The 16,403-nt window shown below is 34.1% G+C and overlaps 1 protein-coding gene across 1 annotated transcript in view; it reads left to right on the forward strand.

Moving 5' to 3' along the window:
* The window catches only part of Eys (EGF-like photoreceptor maintenance factor), a 1,574,159-nt gene that overhangs the window by 1,015,627 nt on the left and 542,129 nt on the right, over positions 1-16,403 (forward strand).

The raw sequence follows: 16,403 nt of genomic DNA on the forward strand, positions 1-16,403 counted from the left end.
ATTTGAGAAAGAATCAGGCATTAATGCATTAATGAAGTAGACAGAATACTACTTTTCCCTGATAGTTAAGAGCAAAATGTCATTTCTGTAGCTTTGTGTTTATTGGAAAAGGTACCATTTCCAATGGAGTTTATCTGAGTACATTGAGTAGGTAATTGTCAGGCTATGATAAATTTGCATAAATGAGTATATTAAAATGAGTTCCTCTACAGTTAGGAAGAATTATATTTATTTGAAAATTAAAGGGGCTGGGGATGTGGCTCAAGCGGTGGCACGCTCGCCTGGCATGCGTGCGGCCCGGGTTCAATCCTCAGCACCACATACAAACAAAGATGTTATGTCTGCCGAAAACTAAAAAATAAATATTAAAAAATTCTCTCTCTCTCTCTCTCTCTCTCTCTCTCTCTCTCTCTCTCTCTCTTTCTCTCTCTGTCTTTAAAAAAAAGAAAATTAAATTTAAAAAAAAATAATAATTCATTCTCCATTGTTGAATGAAAATTCATCTTTAAGCTAATATATTTAAAATTTATTTGTGACCTCAATGATATAATGGGATACTGGGTGCCTTTTGACTGTTTTGTTTTTATTTGTTTTTAATCAAATGAAACATAATAGTTGGGCTGGGGTTATGCCTCAGTGGCAGAGCACTTGCCTCACATATGTGAGGCACTGGGTTCTATCCTCAGCACCACATCAAATAAACAAACAAAATTAACATTTGTGTCCATCTATAACTAAAAAAAAGAAACATAATAGTTTATACTATAAACTGGATGATCCTGGCAATTTTAATATAATCAGATACTTGTAAGTTCTTATATCTTACCATTTTGTTTCCAATTTTCTATGGAAAACATGTTCTTTGATATTTTATTAGCATTCCCTAACATTGACTTAACTCTCAGTATCTTTGTTCCCTGTCTTCTCTGTCAAATGCTATGATATTTATTCATCTTGCATAACTGGAATTTTGCACCCATTGAACAGAAACACCCCACTTTTCCTTCCCTCTGGCCCTGACAACCACCCCTCTACTCTGTTTCTATGAGCATGGCTATTTTTACATTCCTAATATAAGTGGGGTTAATGCAGCATTTGTTTTCCTGTTTCCAGCTTACTTCACTTGGCACAGTGTCATCCAGATTCATCCGTGTTTTAGCATATGTCGGAATTCCCTTCCTTTAAAGGTCTATAGTATTCTACTGTGTGCATAAACCACATTGTCCTCATCCATTTTTCAGTGTACACTTGGGTTGTTTTCACATTTTAACTATTGTGAATGACATTGTTTTTGAACATAGATGTTCAAATATCTCTTCATGATCTTACTTTATGGTTTGGGGTAGACTAGAGTGGAATTGCTCTATCATATAATAATTCTGTGTTTAGTTATTTAAACAATAGCCATACTGCTTTCCACAGTAGCTTTACCATTTTATAATCCTACCAACAATGCACAAGTGTTCCAACCTCTCATCCTTATCAACTCTTTTTTTATAGTAACTATTTTAACGGTGATGAAGTAGAAAATCTTAGTTGGAATTTCCCTAATGATTTGTAATATTAATCATCTTTTCACATATATATTGGCTGCCCATAAATCTTCTTTTGAGAAAGGTTTAGTAAAGCCTTTAGTTTATTTTTCCAATTAGGCTGTTTGTATTTTGTCAAGTTTTAAGAGTTCACTGTATATTCTGGTTAGTAATACCATATCCTAGATATATGATTAAATATTTTCTTTCATTTCATATGGTATATTTTTACTCTATTGATGATAAATTTTGTTGTACATTTTTTAAAATTTTCACAAAGTCCAGTTTGTGAGTTCATTCTTGTCATTATTACCTCTAATGATTGGTGTCATATCCAAGAAAGCACTGTCAAGTTCAATGTTGTAAGTTTTTGCTCCATGTTTACATCTAAGAGCTTTATGGTTTTAAGGCATACACTTAGATCTTTCATCTCTATTGAATTAAGAGACCCACTTCATTCCTTTGTAGTTTTCCAGCACTATTTGTTTAAAAGACTGCTATTTTCCCCCCTTTAATGATCTCAGCACTCTTGTCAAAAATCATACATGCAAACGTTTATTTCTCAGCTCTCTATTATCCTGTACTGAACTACCTTGGCCTTTATTCCATTACCAAAATATTTTAATTATTAAAGCACTGTAGTATGGTTTGAAATCAGAAAGTATGAGACATGCATCTTTATTTTTCAAGACTGTCTTGGTTGTTCAATCTCTAGTGATTCCATGTGAATTTGAGGAGTTTTTTTCTGTTTCTGAAGAAAGATCATTGTGCTTTTGCTAATTGCATTGAATCTGTGGGTCACTTTGAATAGGATTAATAGCTTTATAATATTAGGTCTTCCAATTCATGAATGTGAGATGTGGTTTCACTTACTTATATTATTTTCACTTTCTCATCAATATTCTGTAATTTTATTGTATAAAACTGTCACTTCCTTGGTTAATTTTTTTAATAATTTATTTGTTTTGGTGCTATTATACATAGAATATTTCTATCATTGCCTTTACATGTTGTTTATTCTGGTATACAGAAATGCAACTGTGTATTTTGTATTCTGCTATTTGGCTAATATTTCTAGTCTCTGTGTTTGTGAGTATGTGTGTGATTGAGAGATCCTTGATATTTCCTATACATAAAATTATATTACCTTTGAAAGAAATTATTTCACTCCTTCATTTTTGATCTATATGCCCTTTATTTCTTTTTCTTGACTAGTTATTTTGGCTAGAACTTCCAGTACTGTGTTGAAGAAAAGTGGTGAAAGCAAGTATTTTGCCTTGTTCCTGATCTTAACAGAAAAGCTTTCAAACTTCCACCATTGAGTATATGGTTTATGTACATTATACCATGTTGTGGCAGTTTCCTTCCTTCCTAGTTTGTTGAGTGTTCTCATCATGAAAGAATGATGAATTTTATCAAATGATGGATCATGTGGGTTTTTCTTCATTTCATCAATGTGGTGGATTACACTGATCAACTTTTATATGTTGAAACATCCTCTCATATAAAGAATGAACTGTATGTGATCATCCTGCATAATCTTTCAATATGCTCCTGAATTTAGTTTGCTAGTATTTTGTTGAGAATATTTACATGAGTGTTCATAAGAGATTTTGGGTTATAGTTTTCTTACTGTATCTTTGCTCTGTTTTGGTAATCGAGATAATTCTAGCCTCATGGAATGAGTTCAGAAGTGTTTACTTTGGTTCAATATTTTGGAAAACTGTCAGAATGATTGGAATTATTTTTAATTTTGTTAAAAATCACTAATGAAGCCATCAAGTCCAAGATTTCTTTTTCTTGATGTTTTGGGGAGATATTTTTCTACTGATACAATTACCTTACTAGTTATATGTAGTTCTATTTAGAGTTTCTAGTTCTTCATGATTTAGTCTTGGTAGATTTTGTGTTTCTACAATTTTGTCCATGTCTCCTACGTTAGCCAATTTTTTGGTATATGATAATTTTTCGTATACTTAATAATTCTTTTTATTTCTTTAGTGTGTTATATGTGAGCCACATGCCCAGCTCTTTTAAATTTTATTTAGAAACAGGGATTCACTAAGTTGCTGGGGCTGGCTTTGAATTTGCAATCCTCCTTCCTCAGCCTCCTGAGCCACTGGGATTATAGGCGTGAATCATTGTGCCAGGCTGTAGTATGTTCTTTGTATGGTTGTTAAGTCTAGTTGCTGTATTGTGTTAAGAACTCTGTTTTCTTTCTTGGTTGCTCTACCCACTTTTGAGGGTGGAATATTGTAGTCTCCAACCACTACTGCAAAATTGTCTGTTATCTCCCTTCAATTCTATCAGTTTTTGCTTCATATACTTTGATGAGCTGTCATTATCTAAGTGTTTGTAACCATTTTATCTTCCTGATACATTGAAACTTTTAATACTATATAATGTCCTATTTGTTTATTATTCTCTTTTGATTTGAAGTATATTTTGTTTGACATTAAAATAGCAACTCCTGCTTCCTTTCAGTTACTATTTGCATGGAGTCACATCTTCCATTGTTTGCTTTCAAACTATTGGTATATTTGGACCTAAAAAGAATCTTATAGGGAATATATATTTGGAGCTAGTGATTTTAGCCATTTTGCTAATCTCTTACTTTTTTTTTAAAGAGAGAGTGAGAGAGGAGAGAGAGAGAGAGAGAGAGAGAGAGAGAGAGAGAGAGAGAGAATTTTTAGTATTTATTTTCTAATTCTCGGCGGACACAACATCTTTGTTGGTATGTGGTGCTGAGGATCGAACCCGGGCCGCACGTTTGCCAGGCAAGCGTGCGACCCCTTGAGCCACATTCCCAGCCCCTAATCTCTTACTTTTGACTGCAGAGTTTGTTCCATTAATTTTAAGTTACAGATAAAGAGGAATTTGCTTTTGTTGTTTTGCTGTCTGCTTTTTATAACTAATGGGGATTTTACCCCTGCTTTCTTCCACTACTGCTTTCTTCTGTGTTCAGTTGATTATTAGTGATATATTTAAATGCCTTTTCAGTTTCCATACTTATATATTAGTTATATATTCTGTAGCAGTTTTCTTTGAAGTTTCCATGGGAATTACACTGAATAATGTTAAGTTATGATAATCTAATTTGAAATGATGCCATCTTAACATCAAAGTCAATTACATTAAAAAAAAATTTGCTCCTATTCCAACTCTGTCCCCACACTTTTCAATTGCTTGATGTCAAAAAATCATATATTGTGACAAAATCATATATATATATATATATATATATATGCAAAATCACATATTTATGTGTATGTGTTATGTGCCCTAACATAAGCCAGCAATAAACCAGTAAATTTTGAAATGTATAAGACTCTTAAATTATGCAGAAAACAAAATTACAAACCAAAATTATGTTTTTTAATTTACTGTTCTACTAAATCACATAGAAGAACTTACCAATTATTGCTAAAATAGTATGTGTTTTAATCATTTCCCAGGTATTTATACTTATTGACAACTTTATTTCTTCATATGGCTTCCAATTAATAATTTGTATCCTTTCATTTCATTCTGCAAGATTTTCTTGTCCATTTCTCTCAGGGTGGATCTAGTAGAAATAAATTCCCTTGGATTTTGTTTGTCTAGGAATTCTTAATTTCTCTGTAACTCTTTTTTTTTTTTTTGGTGGGGGGTGCGGGGATTGAACTTAGGGGCACTCAGCTACTGAGCCACATCCCGGCCCCCACTTTGTATTTTATTTAGAGACAAGGTCTCACTGAGTTGCTTAGTGCCTCACTCTTGTGAGGCTGGCTTTGAACTGGTGATCCTCCTGCCTCAGCCTTCTGAGCTGCTGGAATTACAGGTGTGTACTGCTGTACCTGGCTTCTCTGTAACTCTTGAAAGAATATTTTGCTGGATACAGGGTTCTTGGTTCACAGCTACTTTTTCTTTTCTTTCAGCTCTTTGAATATATTGACCTATAGCCTTCTAGTCTCCAAAATTTCTGATGAAAATTGATTCAGATTAATCAAAACAAGCTTCAATTTAATGCTCAAACCAACAGAAAATTATAAGCTTTCAATAGACTACTGTGTTCCAAAATATGTACATCAGACAGAGTCTGCCAGTGCAATTGCTGTCTAGGTGGGGAATCAGATTCCTAAAGCTCCCTAGTCTACCCTCCCCGCCTTTATTACTTCATATAAGATAAAATAAACTCATCATATGTTAACCTAAATAAAATAAAGTAGCATACTCTTTGAAAAACAACTTTACTAGAACTAAGAAATAAAAATGATGATTAGAATGATATTGTTTTCTGTATTTGCAAATATCTTTACTGACTGGTTTAATGAAAACAGCCAGAATATGTGCTTGTGCATTCATTCATTCATTCCAATAATTGTTTTATTGAAGTCTATTGGCCTCATAACAGATATATTTTTCAAAAAGGAATAGTTTAATAGCTGCTTTAGATAATTGGAAGTACTCTTTTTAGAAATTACACTAAAATTTGAGAAGTAAAAGATTACTAAAAATTAGTTGCAATGTAGAATATAAAACCCAATCAATGAGCACTTTGTAGCTAATAAGCTAAAATCTATTGTTCTATATTGAATTTTGAATTGATTTTTACCAATATACAATTTTGTGCTATCAATATATTGGTTCCTTTGACTTATTCAGCTATTCTGAATGTCAAAACATGTCAATATAAATATCCAATAATAGTATTTGTTAATATTCCCCATAAATCTCATTATAAAAGTACTAAGTATTATAAACCTTTCAAGCTCCCAATGGTAGATAATTAGATAAAATTCTAATTTTTCTTGAAAATTCAATCTATTATTGGCAACAAAGACTCTTAGATGTTTTCCTTGAAGTTACAGACTTGTTTTGTTTTTGAGAGAATGTCTAATACCTAAATTTGCATAATGGTATTTTGAATAATAGTTGTTCTTACAGTTAAAATCATGTTCCATAAAAAGAAATAGTTTGTTCATCTCATAACAAATAATTATTCAAGTGCTTCTCCATGAAACAATGATCATACTTTGTCATCCAGGAGAAATATTTTATGCATATTTCCCTTTTCATAAAGGCACTATTAAAAGGCATATGATTCATAAGTTATGATTGAACAAAATGACTCATTTTACCAATTTTTCAAGTACATTCTATTTAAGAAAAAGTAGTATTTTTACGTAAATGATAATAGTATACCTGGCTAATGCAATTAAGTACCATTATTTTTATTCAAGCAAAATCATCAATAGTTTTATTCACCATTACCCTTCTACCATCAGTACAAGTGCAAACATAGTAAAAAAGTGAAAAATATTCTTAGCATTATTATTAGAAATATTTATCCCTCACAAACCATTTAATGAAAAGTTGTAGTGGTCTCCAGACTGTACTATGAGAATTGTTGTTCTCTACTAGTTTGTCTGTTGACTGTCTATTTACTTGATTATTAAAGAAAACTCCATTAGCACAAATGGTGTCTTCATACTGGTAGACTAAATGCAAAGCAGGGTTTTATCACAGGAATGTAGCCTACCACTGGATACCCAAACTAAGTTAGTACTAGACCTAATCATAAACTCATAAAGAAAAATAAATACCCCCCAAATTTTTACATCTGACTTGATGCTCATTTAACCAGTATTTTCTTGTTTCTTGCCCCCTTTTATTTTTCAAAGAGCATTATACTGATGATATAAAAAAAATTCAAAACCAACTTTCAACATTGCACTGGCAAAGAAACTGATTCATCTATTCTAGTATTTTGATTAATGAATAATAATTTTATCTTTCTAAATAACAAATCTATTCACCTTGGATTAATTCTTATATCCTATCAAAATTTGATCTCCTCTGTGTTTTAAATTTACAAGATGGAATACAACTCAGACACAGGAACTTTATCAGCATGTATTGTCTTATTTCTGGTGCCCCAAATGTGAAAAATTGATTTTTTTTCTTCATGCAAAATAACTATTGCTAAAGTATGACATCAAAAACAGCTGATTGGTTCTTCCATCATTAGATTTCAGCTCTCACATGTGAGCTAATGACTCTTTGTATACCTTTATTAGAAAGAGTAGAACATTGGAACATCAGATGACAGAGAAATAAAATTATAATTTAATAATTAGTCTAAAGAGTGATAAAGATGCTGGAACACTTAAAAGTCAATGAAAAGAATGAGATGGCAAGCCACGGGCGGGCGGGTCAGGCCCAGCAACCAGCCAAGTGACTGCAGCTACACGCGCCGGCGGGGAACTCGGACTGGACCCACTAGGACAGGTCCGGCGGACGGCTGAGGACTAGGCCCGTCCCCTCCCCCAGTGTCTGCAGGTAGGCGGGACTGTGAACACCAGCAGAGCGGGCCCAAAGCCTGCTGAGGGGCGGAACCGGCCCCTCCCCCAGTGCCTGCAAGCTAGGCCAACCTGCAAGCCACGGGCGGGCGGGTCAGGCCCAGCAACCAGCCAAGTGACTGCAGCTACACGCGCCGGCTGGGAACGCGGACCGGACCCACTAGGACAGGTCCTGCAGACGGCTGAGGGCTAGGCCCGTCCCTCCCCCAGTGTCTGCAGGTAGGCAGGGGACTGTGAACACCAGCAGAGAGGGCCCAAAGCCTGCTGAGGGGCGGAACCGGCCCCTCCCCCAGTGCCTGCAAGCTAGGCGAACCTGCAACCCATCGGGAGGTTAGGCCCAGCAACCTATGGAGTGACACAGGTGCCCCTGGCGCCTGCTGGGTAGGTGGACCTTTGACCGACCAGCAAAGCAGACCTAGGGCCTGCCAGCATGGTAGACGGATCACACTAATTGGAGGAGGATCACAGCCACTACCTGCCCTGCAAGGGTGATTTTTCAACTATACAAGAGCAATATAAATAAATAGAGGGGGAAAATATCAAAGACACAACAATTTCACCAAGCAGAAAGAAACGCCCGCCAGCAGTATGAAACGACAAGGAAAGAAAGGACCACAGGCAATGCAGGTCAACTCAACTTTAGAAGAGGTAATAGCTGCAACAGATGGAATGTCAGATAGAGAGCTCAGGACATACATGCTTCAGATGATCTGGAGTCTCAAGGAAGACATGAGACAGCAAAATCAGACAATGAAAGATCACATTGACAAACAAATCCAGGAAGTAAAAGATCAATTTCACAGGGAGATAGAGGTAATAAAAAACAAACAAATAGAAATTCTAGAAATGCAGGAAACAATAAACCAACTTAAAAACTCAATTGAGAATACTACCAGCAGAGTGGATCACTTAGAAGATAGAACATCAGACAATGAAGACAGAGTATTTCAACTTGAAAAGAACATAGATAGCTCAGCAAGTCTACTAAGAAACCATGAGCAGAACATTCAAGAGCTATGGGATAATATCAAAAGACCTAACTTAAGAGTCATTGGGATACAGGAAGGCACAGAGCTCCAAACCAAAGGATTAAGCAATCTATTCAGTGAAATAATACAAGAAAACTTCCCAGACTTGAAGAATGAGACAGAATCCCAAATCCTAGAAGCCTACAGGACGCCGAATGTGCAAAATCATAAGAGATCCACACCTAGACACATTATAATGAAGATGTCCAACATACAGAATAAGGAGAGAATTTTAAAAGCTACAAGGGAAAGGAAGCAGATTACATTTAGGGGTAAACCAATCAGAATAACAGCTGATCTCTCAACACAGACTCTAAAAGCTAGAAGATCCTGGAATAACATATTTCAAACGCTTAAAGAAAATGGATTCCAACCAAGAATCTTGTATCCGGCGAAATTAAGCTTCAGGTTAGAAGATGAAATTAAAACCTTCCACGATAAACAAAAGTTAAAAGAATTCGCAGCTAGAAAACCATCTCTTCAAAAAATCCTTGGCAAAACATTACAGGAAGAGGAAATGGAAAATAACATTGATAACCAACAATGGGAGGTAGGACAGTAAAGGGGGGAAAGTAGTCAAAGAGGATAACAAATCAGGTTTAGTAACATCAATAAACAAATATGGATAGAAGAACAAACCATATCTCAATAATAACCCTAAATGTTAATGGCTTAAACTCACCAATTAAGAGACACAGGCTAGTAGAATGGATCACAAAACAAGACCCAACAATATGCTGTCTACAGGAGACGCATTTGATAGGAAAAGATGTACATAGACTGAAGGTGAAAGGTTGGGAAAAATCATATCACTCATATGGACCACGGAAACAAGCAGGAGTGTCCATACTCATATCTAATAAAATAGATTTCAAGCCAAAGCTAATCAAAAGGGATAAAGAAGGACACTTCATACTGCTCAAGGGAACCATACACCAACAAGACATAACAATCATAAATATATATGCCCCAAATAATGGTGCAGCCGTGTTCATCAAGCAAACTCTTCTCAAGTTCAAGAGTCTAATAGACCACCATACAGTAATCATGGGAGACTTCAACACACCTCTCTCACCACTGGACAGATCTTCCAAACAAAAGTTAAATAAGGAAACTATAGAACTCAATAACACAATTAACAACCTAGACTTAATTGACATATATAGACTATACCACCCAACATCAAGTAGCTACACTTTTTTCTCAGCAGCACATGGAACCTTCTCAAAAATAGACCATATACTATGTCACAGGGCAACTCTTAGACAATACAAAGGGGTAGAGATAATACCATGCATCTTATCTGATCATAATGGAATGAAACTGAAAATCAATGATAAAAGAAGAAAGGAAAAAGCAAGCATCACCTGGAGAATGAACAATAGGTTGCTGAGTGATCAATGGGTTTTAGAAGACATCAAGGAGGAAATTAAAAAATTCCTAGAGTTAAATGAAAACACAGACACAACATATCGGAATCTATGGGACACATTGAAAGCAGTTCTAAGAGGAAAATTCATTGCTTGGAGTTCATTCCTCAAAAAAAGAAGAAACCAACAAATAAATGATCTCATACTTCATCTCAAAATCCTAGAAAAAGAAGAGCAAAACAACAGCAAAAGAAGTAGAAGGCAAGAAATAATTAAAATCAGAGCTGAAATTAATGAAATTGAAACAAAAGAAACAATTGAAAAAATTGACAAAACTAAAAGCTGGTTCTTTGAAAAAATAAATAAAATTGACAGACCCTTAGCCATGCTAACGAAGAGAAGAAGAGAGAGAACCCAAATTACTAGCATACGGGATGAAAAAGGCAATATCACAACAGACACTTCAGAAATACAGAAGATAATCAGAAATTACTTTGAATCCTTATACTCCAATAAAATAGAAGATAGTGAAGGCATAGATAAATTCCTTGAGTCTTATGATCTGCCCAGATTGAGCCAGGAGGATATAGACAACCTAAACAGACCAATAACAATAGAGGAAATAGAAGAAACCATCAAAAGACTACCAACTAAGAAAAGCCCAGGACCGGATGGGTATACAGCAGAGTTTTACAAAACCTTTAAAGAGGAACTAACACCAATACTTTTCAAGCTATTTCAGGAAATAGAAAAAGAGGGAGAACTTCCAAATTCGTTCTACGAGGCCAACATCACCCTGATTCCGAAACCAGACAAAGACACTTCAAATAAAGAAAACTACAGACCAATATCTCTAATGAACCTTGATGCAAAAATCCTCAATAAAATTCTGGTGAATCGGATTCAAATACATATCAAAAAAATTATACACCATGATCAAGTAGGATTCATCCCTGGTACGCAAGGCTGCTTTAATATACGTAAATCAATAAATGTTATCCACCACATCAATAGACTTAAAAATAAGAACCATATGATCATCTCGATAGATGCAGAAAAAGCTTTCGACAAAGTACAGCATCCCTTTATGTTCAAAACACTAGAAAAATTAGGGATAACTGGATCATACCTCAACATTGTAAAAGCAATCTATGATAAGCCACAGGCCAGCATCATTCTGAATGGAGAAAAATTGAAGGCATTCCCTCTAAGATCTGGTACAAGACAGGGATGCCCTCTCTCACCACTTCTGTTCAACATAGTCCTCGAAACACTGGCCAGAGCAATTAGACAGACAAAAGAAATTAAAGGCATAAAAATAGGAAAAGAAGAACTTAAATTATCACTATTTGCAGATGATATGATTCTATACCTAGCAGACCCAAAAGGGTCTACAAAGAAGCTATTAGAGCTAATAAATGAATTCAGCAAAGTGGCAGGATATAAGATCAACACGCATAAATCAAAGGCATTCCTGTATATCAGCGACAAATCCTCTGAAACGGAAATGAGGACAACTACTCCATTCACAATATCCCCCCCAAAAATAAAATACTTGGGAATCAACCTAACAAAAGAGGTGAAAGATTTATACAATGAAAATTACAGAACCCTAAAGAAAGACATAGAAGAAGACCTTAGAAGATGGAAAAATATACCCTGCTCATGGATAGGCAGAACTAACATCATCAAAATGGCGATATTACCAAAAGTCCTATATAAGTTCAATGCAATGCCAATCAAAATCCCAACAGCATATCTTGTAGAAATCGATGAAAGAATCATGAAATTCATATGGAATAATAAAAGACCCAGAATAGCAAAAACAATACTAAGCAGGAAGTGTGAATCAGGCGGTATAGTGATACCAGACTTCAAACTATACTACAGAGCAATAGTAACAAAAACAGCATGGTACTGGTACCAAAACAGGTGGGTGGACCAATGGTACAGAATAGAGGACACAGTAACCAATCCACAAAACTACAACTATCTTATTTTTGATAAAGGATAAATGCAATGGAGGAAGGATAGCATCTTCAACAAATGGTGCTGGGAAAACTGGAAATCCATTTGCACCAAAATGAATCTGAATCCCTATCTCTCACCGTGCACAAAAGTTAACTCAAAATGGATCAAGGAGCTTGATATTAAATCAGAGACACGGCATCTGATAGAAGAAAAAGTTGGTTATGATCTACACGCTGTGGGATCGGGCTCCAAATTCCTCAATAGGACACCCATAGCACTAGAGTTAACAAATAGAATCAACAAATGGGACTTACTCAAACTAAAAAGTTTTTTCTCAGCAAAAGAAACAATAAGAGAGATAAACAGGGAGCCTACATCCTGGGAACAAATCTTTACTCCACACACTTCAGATAGAGCCCTAATAACCAGAATATACAAAGAACTCAAAAAATTAGACAATAAGATAACAAATAACCCAATTAATAAATGGGCCAAGGACCTGAACAGACACTTCTCAGAGGAGGACATACAATCAATCAATAAGTACATGAAAAAATGCTCACCATCGCTAGCAGTCAGAGAAATGCAAATCAAAACTACCCTAAGATACCATCTCACCCCAGTAAGATTGGCAGCCATTAGAAAGTCAAACAACAATAAGTGCTGGAGAGGATGCGGGGAAAAGGGCACTCTTGTTCATTGCTGGTGGGACTGCAAATTGGTGCAGCCAATTTGGAAAGCAGTATGGAGATTTCTTGGAAAGCTGGGAATGGAACCACCATTTGACCCAGCTATTCCCCTTCTCGGTCTATTCCCTAAAGCCCTAACAAGAGCATGCTACAGGGACACTGCTACATCGATGTTCATAGCAGCTCAATTCACGATAGCAAGACTGTGGAACCAGCCTAGATGCCCTTCAATAGATGAATGGATAAAAAAAATGTGGCATTTATATACTATGGAGTATTACTCTGCATTAAAAAATGACAAAATCATAGAATTTGGAGGGAAATGGATGGCATTAGAGCAGATTATGCTAAGTGAAGCTAGTCAATCTTTAAAAAACAAATACCAAATGACTCCTTTGATATAAGGGGAGTAAACAAGGACAGGGTAGGGACGAAGAGCTTGAGAAGAAGATTTACATTAAACAGGGATGAGAGGTGGGAGGGAAAGGGAGTGAGAAGGGAAATTGCATGGAAATGGAAGGCGATCCTCAGGGTTATACAAAATGTCATATAAGAGGAAAGGAGGGGCAAGACAAGATAATACAAATGGAAGAAATGATTTACAGTAGAAGGGGTAGAGAGAGAAAAGGGGAGGGGAGGGGAGGGGAGGGGAGGGGGGATAGTAGAGAATAGGACAGACAGCAGAATACATCAGACACTAGAAAGGCAATATGTCAATCAATGGAAGGGAAACTGATGTGATACAGCAATTTGTATACGGGGTAAAAGCGGGAGTTCATAATCCACGTGAATCAACCATGTAATATGATGTATTAAGAACTATGTAATGTTACGAACGACCAATAAAAAAAAAAAGAATGAGATGTATCTCTGTTTCAATATAAATAGATCTTAAAACATACTGTTTATTAAAAAAAAGATGACTATAAGCAGCATACTATTTATGTACATTTTAAAGCCAGCTTACATCCAATCACGTTACTCATTATTACATCTCCTCAAAGTACTCCTTGTATTAGTAAATACTCTGTATTACTTGTTACTTTACGGTGCATTCTCTTTTGAATTATCAGAATTTCTGAAGAAGTGTATGTAATAGTGGAAAGGAGTATTTGAGTAGGAGACAATGATTCAAAAACAAAAGAAAGAAAGCACCACAGATCTCTTTCTACATTTAAACTTTTCTTTTCACTAATTATTTCAAAAAGCCATTATTATCTTTAAACTAGAAATTATTTGCTTTACAGAAAGGATTAAGTTATAAAGTATATAATGTGCTGTTTTAAATTTGTGACAAAGATCTAGACACCCTTTTTTAAAAAAATATATGTTTTATTTAATTTATTTATTTTTACGTGGTGCTGAGAATCAAACCCAGGCCTTACACATGACAGGCAAGTGCTCTACTACTGAGCCACAATCCCAGCCCCTAGATGCCCTAGTTTTAAGTCAATATTTGTTCCTAATGTTTTATTAATAAAATACAGTTTTCCCTAGTAATACATCAACATAATTTGCTTCTTAAAATATTACCTATTTTTTTCTTGTAGATAATATGGATTTTTAAAACATAATTTAAGCAAAACTTGATTATTTGCAAATAGTAATTTCTCATTGGTCATTTTATATATTTAGGTAATTTTAATAAAATAAAATTTAAAATGAAATTATTGAAGAGCATTAGATGAATTAGAATTTTTCTACATATTTTAGATATTTCTATGTGCTATAACATTGATATATTTTGGTGTCCTAAATGCATGGTTATTCATTAACGGTTTAAGATGATAGAAAAGATCTTAAATTGCAATTTAATAATTATTTTATATTTGTACATTTATAATTCATGAGGGCATGACTTTTAACCTGCATTTATCTCATATGTAGTAAATCTGTTTTTAATATGTTTGCTTCAACATGCATATCTGTGTTAACTGACAACTTATTGTTAGTTTCTTTCTTTTATTTGTTCTTTTTAGGTATACATTAGGCTGAGTGCATTTTGACATATTATACATTCATGAAGTATAACCTATTCTAATTAGTATCCCATTCTTGTGGTTGTACATAATGTGGAGTTTCATGGGTCATGTATGAAAGTTATGTCCAATTCATTCTTACTGAAAGCATTATGATAATGCTAAATTATGCCATGACTTGATTTCCATGATAAGGAAAATAGTATGGGAGATTTGCCTCTAAGAAATGTTGTTAATAGTTAAAAGGAAGTCCAATAACAGACCATGCATTGCAGTAACAGCCCAAGCAATATGAATGAATGAAGTAATAAATAATTGTATTTTAGAAATCTTCATGTTTAAGATCTATACTTTAGCAAAACTGGGTCAGAAACTCAATGGATTCATACATATTTGTAAGATATCTGTTCTATGTTATTCTCTCATTATTATATTTCCTTCCTTTTTTATTTCTGTTATATTTTTCCATTGCATGTGTTTTTAATTTGCTCCAAAGCTTTCAAGAAATATTCTATCATCTTTGTAATATTTTTTTAAATCCTACTAACTAATTTATACCTTTGGTATTTATTTTAGATATGTAGATTTACACTGAAGATATATTAAATTTTAAAAAGATAATGAGATCAACCATATCAAGGATTTTCCACATTATGATTTTAAATTAAAACTATAGTAGAAACTTTAGTTCATAAAGTTGTACTATGAAAAATGTGTTGCCTGTATTTTAATCAAAATCTATAGTCTTACAAGAGGGAAAAATGTAGAGATGATATAATACATACTAGGAAAATATATAGATCTTCTCAAATAGCTAGGTTCACTCTCATATATCAAAGACACTTTTGGTTTTGTTTGTTTTTATTTTTAAGTATATACTTGTCTTAAAAATTTTTGATAAGGGTGTTTTCATTTTAACTCTCCAAATCCAAACTATATATTTCTGGCATCCTTAATAATAAATAAAATTTGAAAAATGTGTCATAGTTATACCTAATTATCTAAAACTTTTTGTTATCTTTTATATTTTTATTATTTTGATATCTTAAGCATATTTCACAAAATTCTAAGATGATTTTCTTCTTTAGCATTCCATAATGGACTTAATCGTGTATTTCAAAACACTTTTAATTTGACTATGGCAAGACAAAACTAAGCTGATTGGATATGATTTCTCTATGAGTAAATATTTTGTGTTAAATGAATATGGATATTTAACGGTTGCTTATAAAAGCACATTAGAATAAAAGTATTGAACACAAACTTTAACTCTTTAACAATCTATGCACTATAATCTAAATGTGTTTAATATTTGTGTACATGTATATATTATTTGTCTCATCCTCAAACATCAACAATGAATGACCAGTTTTCCTTTAACACATTTGAAAATTACTTAAGTACTCACCTCATGTGAAAATCCTGTCTTCCTTACAATAACCAACGATTTTAAGATTAAGCACATAGTCTAAGTCTTTTACTAATATTCTGTA

This window comes from Urocitellus parryii, chromosome 8, assembly GCF_045843805.1.
Source record: "Urocitellus parryii isolate mUroPar1 chromosome 8, mUroPar1.hap1, whole genome shotgun sequence".
Lineage (NCBI taxonomy): Eukaryota > Metazoa > Chordata > Mammalia > Rodentia > Sciuridae > Urocitellus > Urocitellus parryii.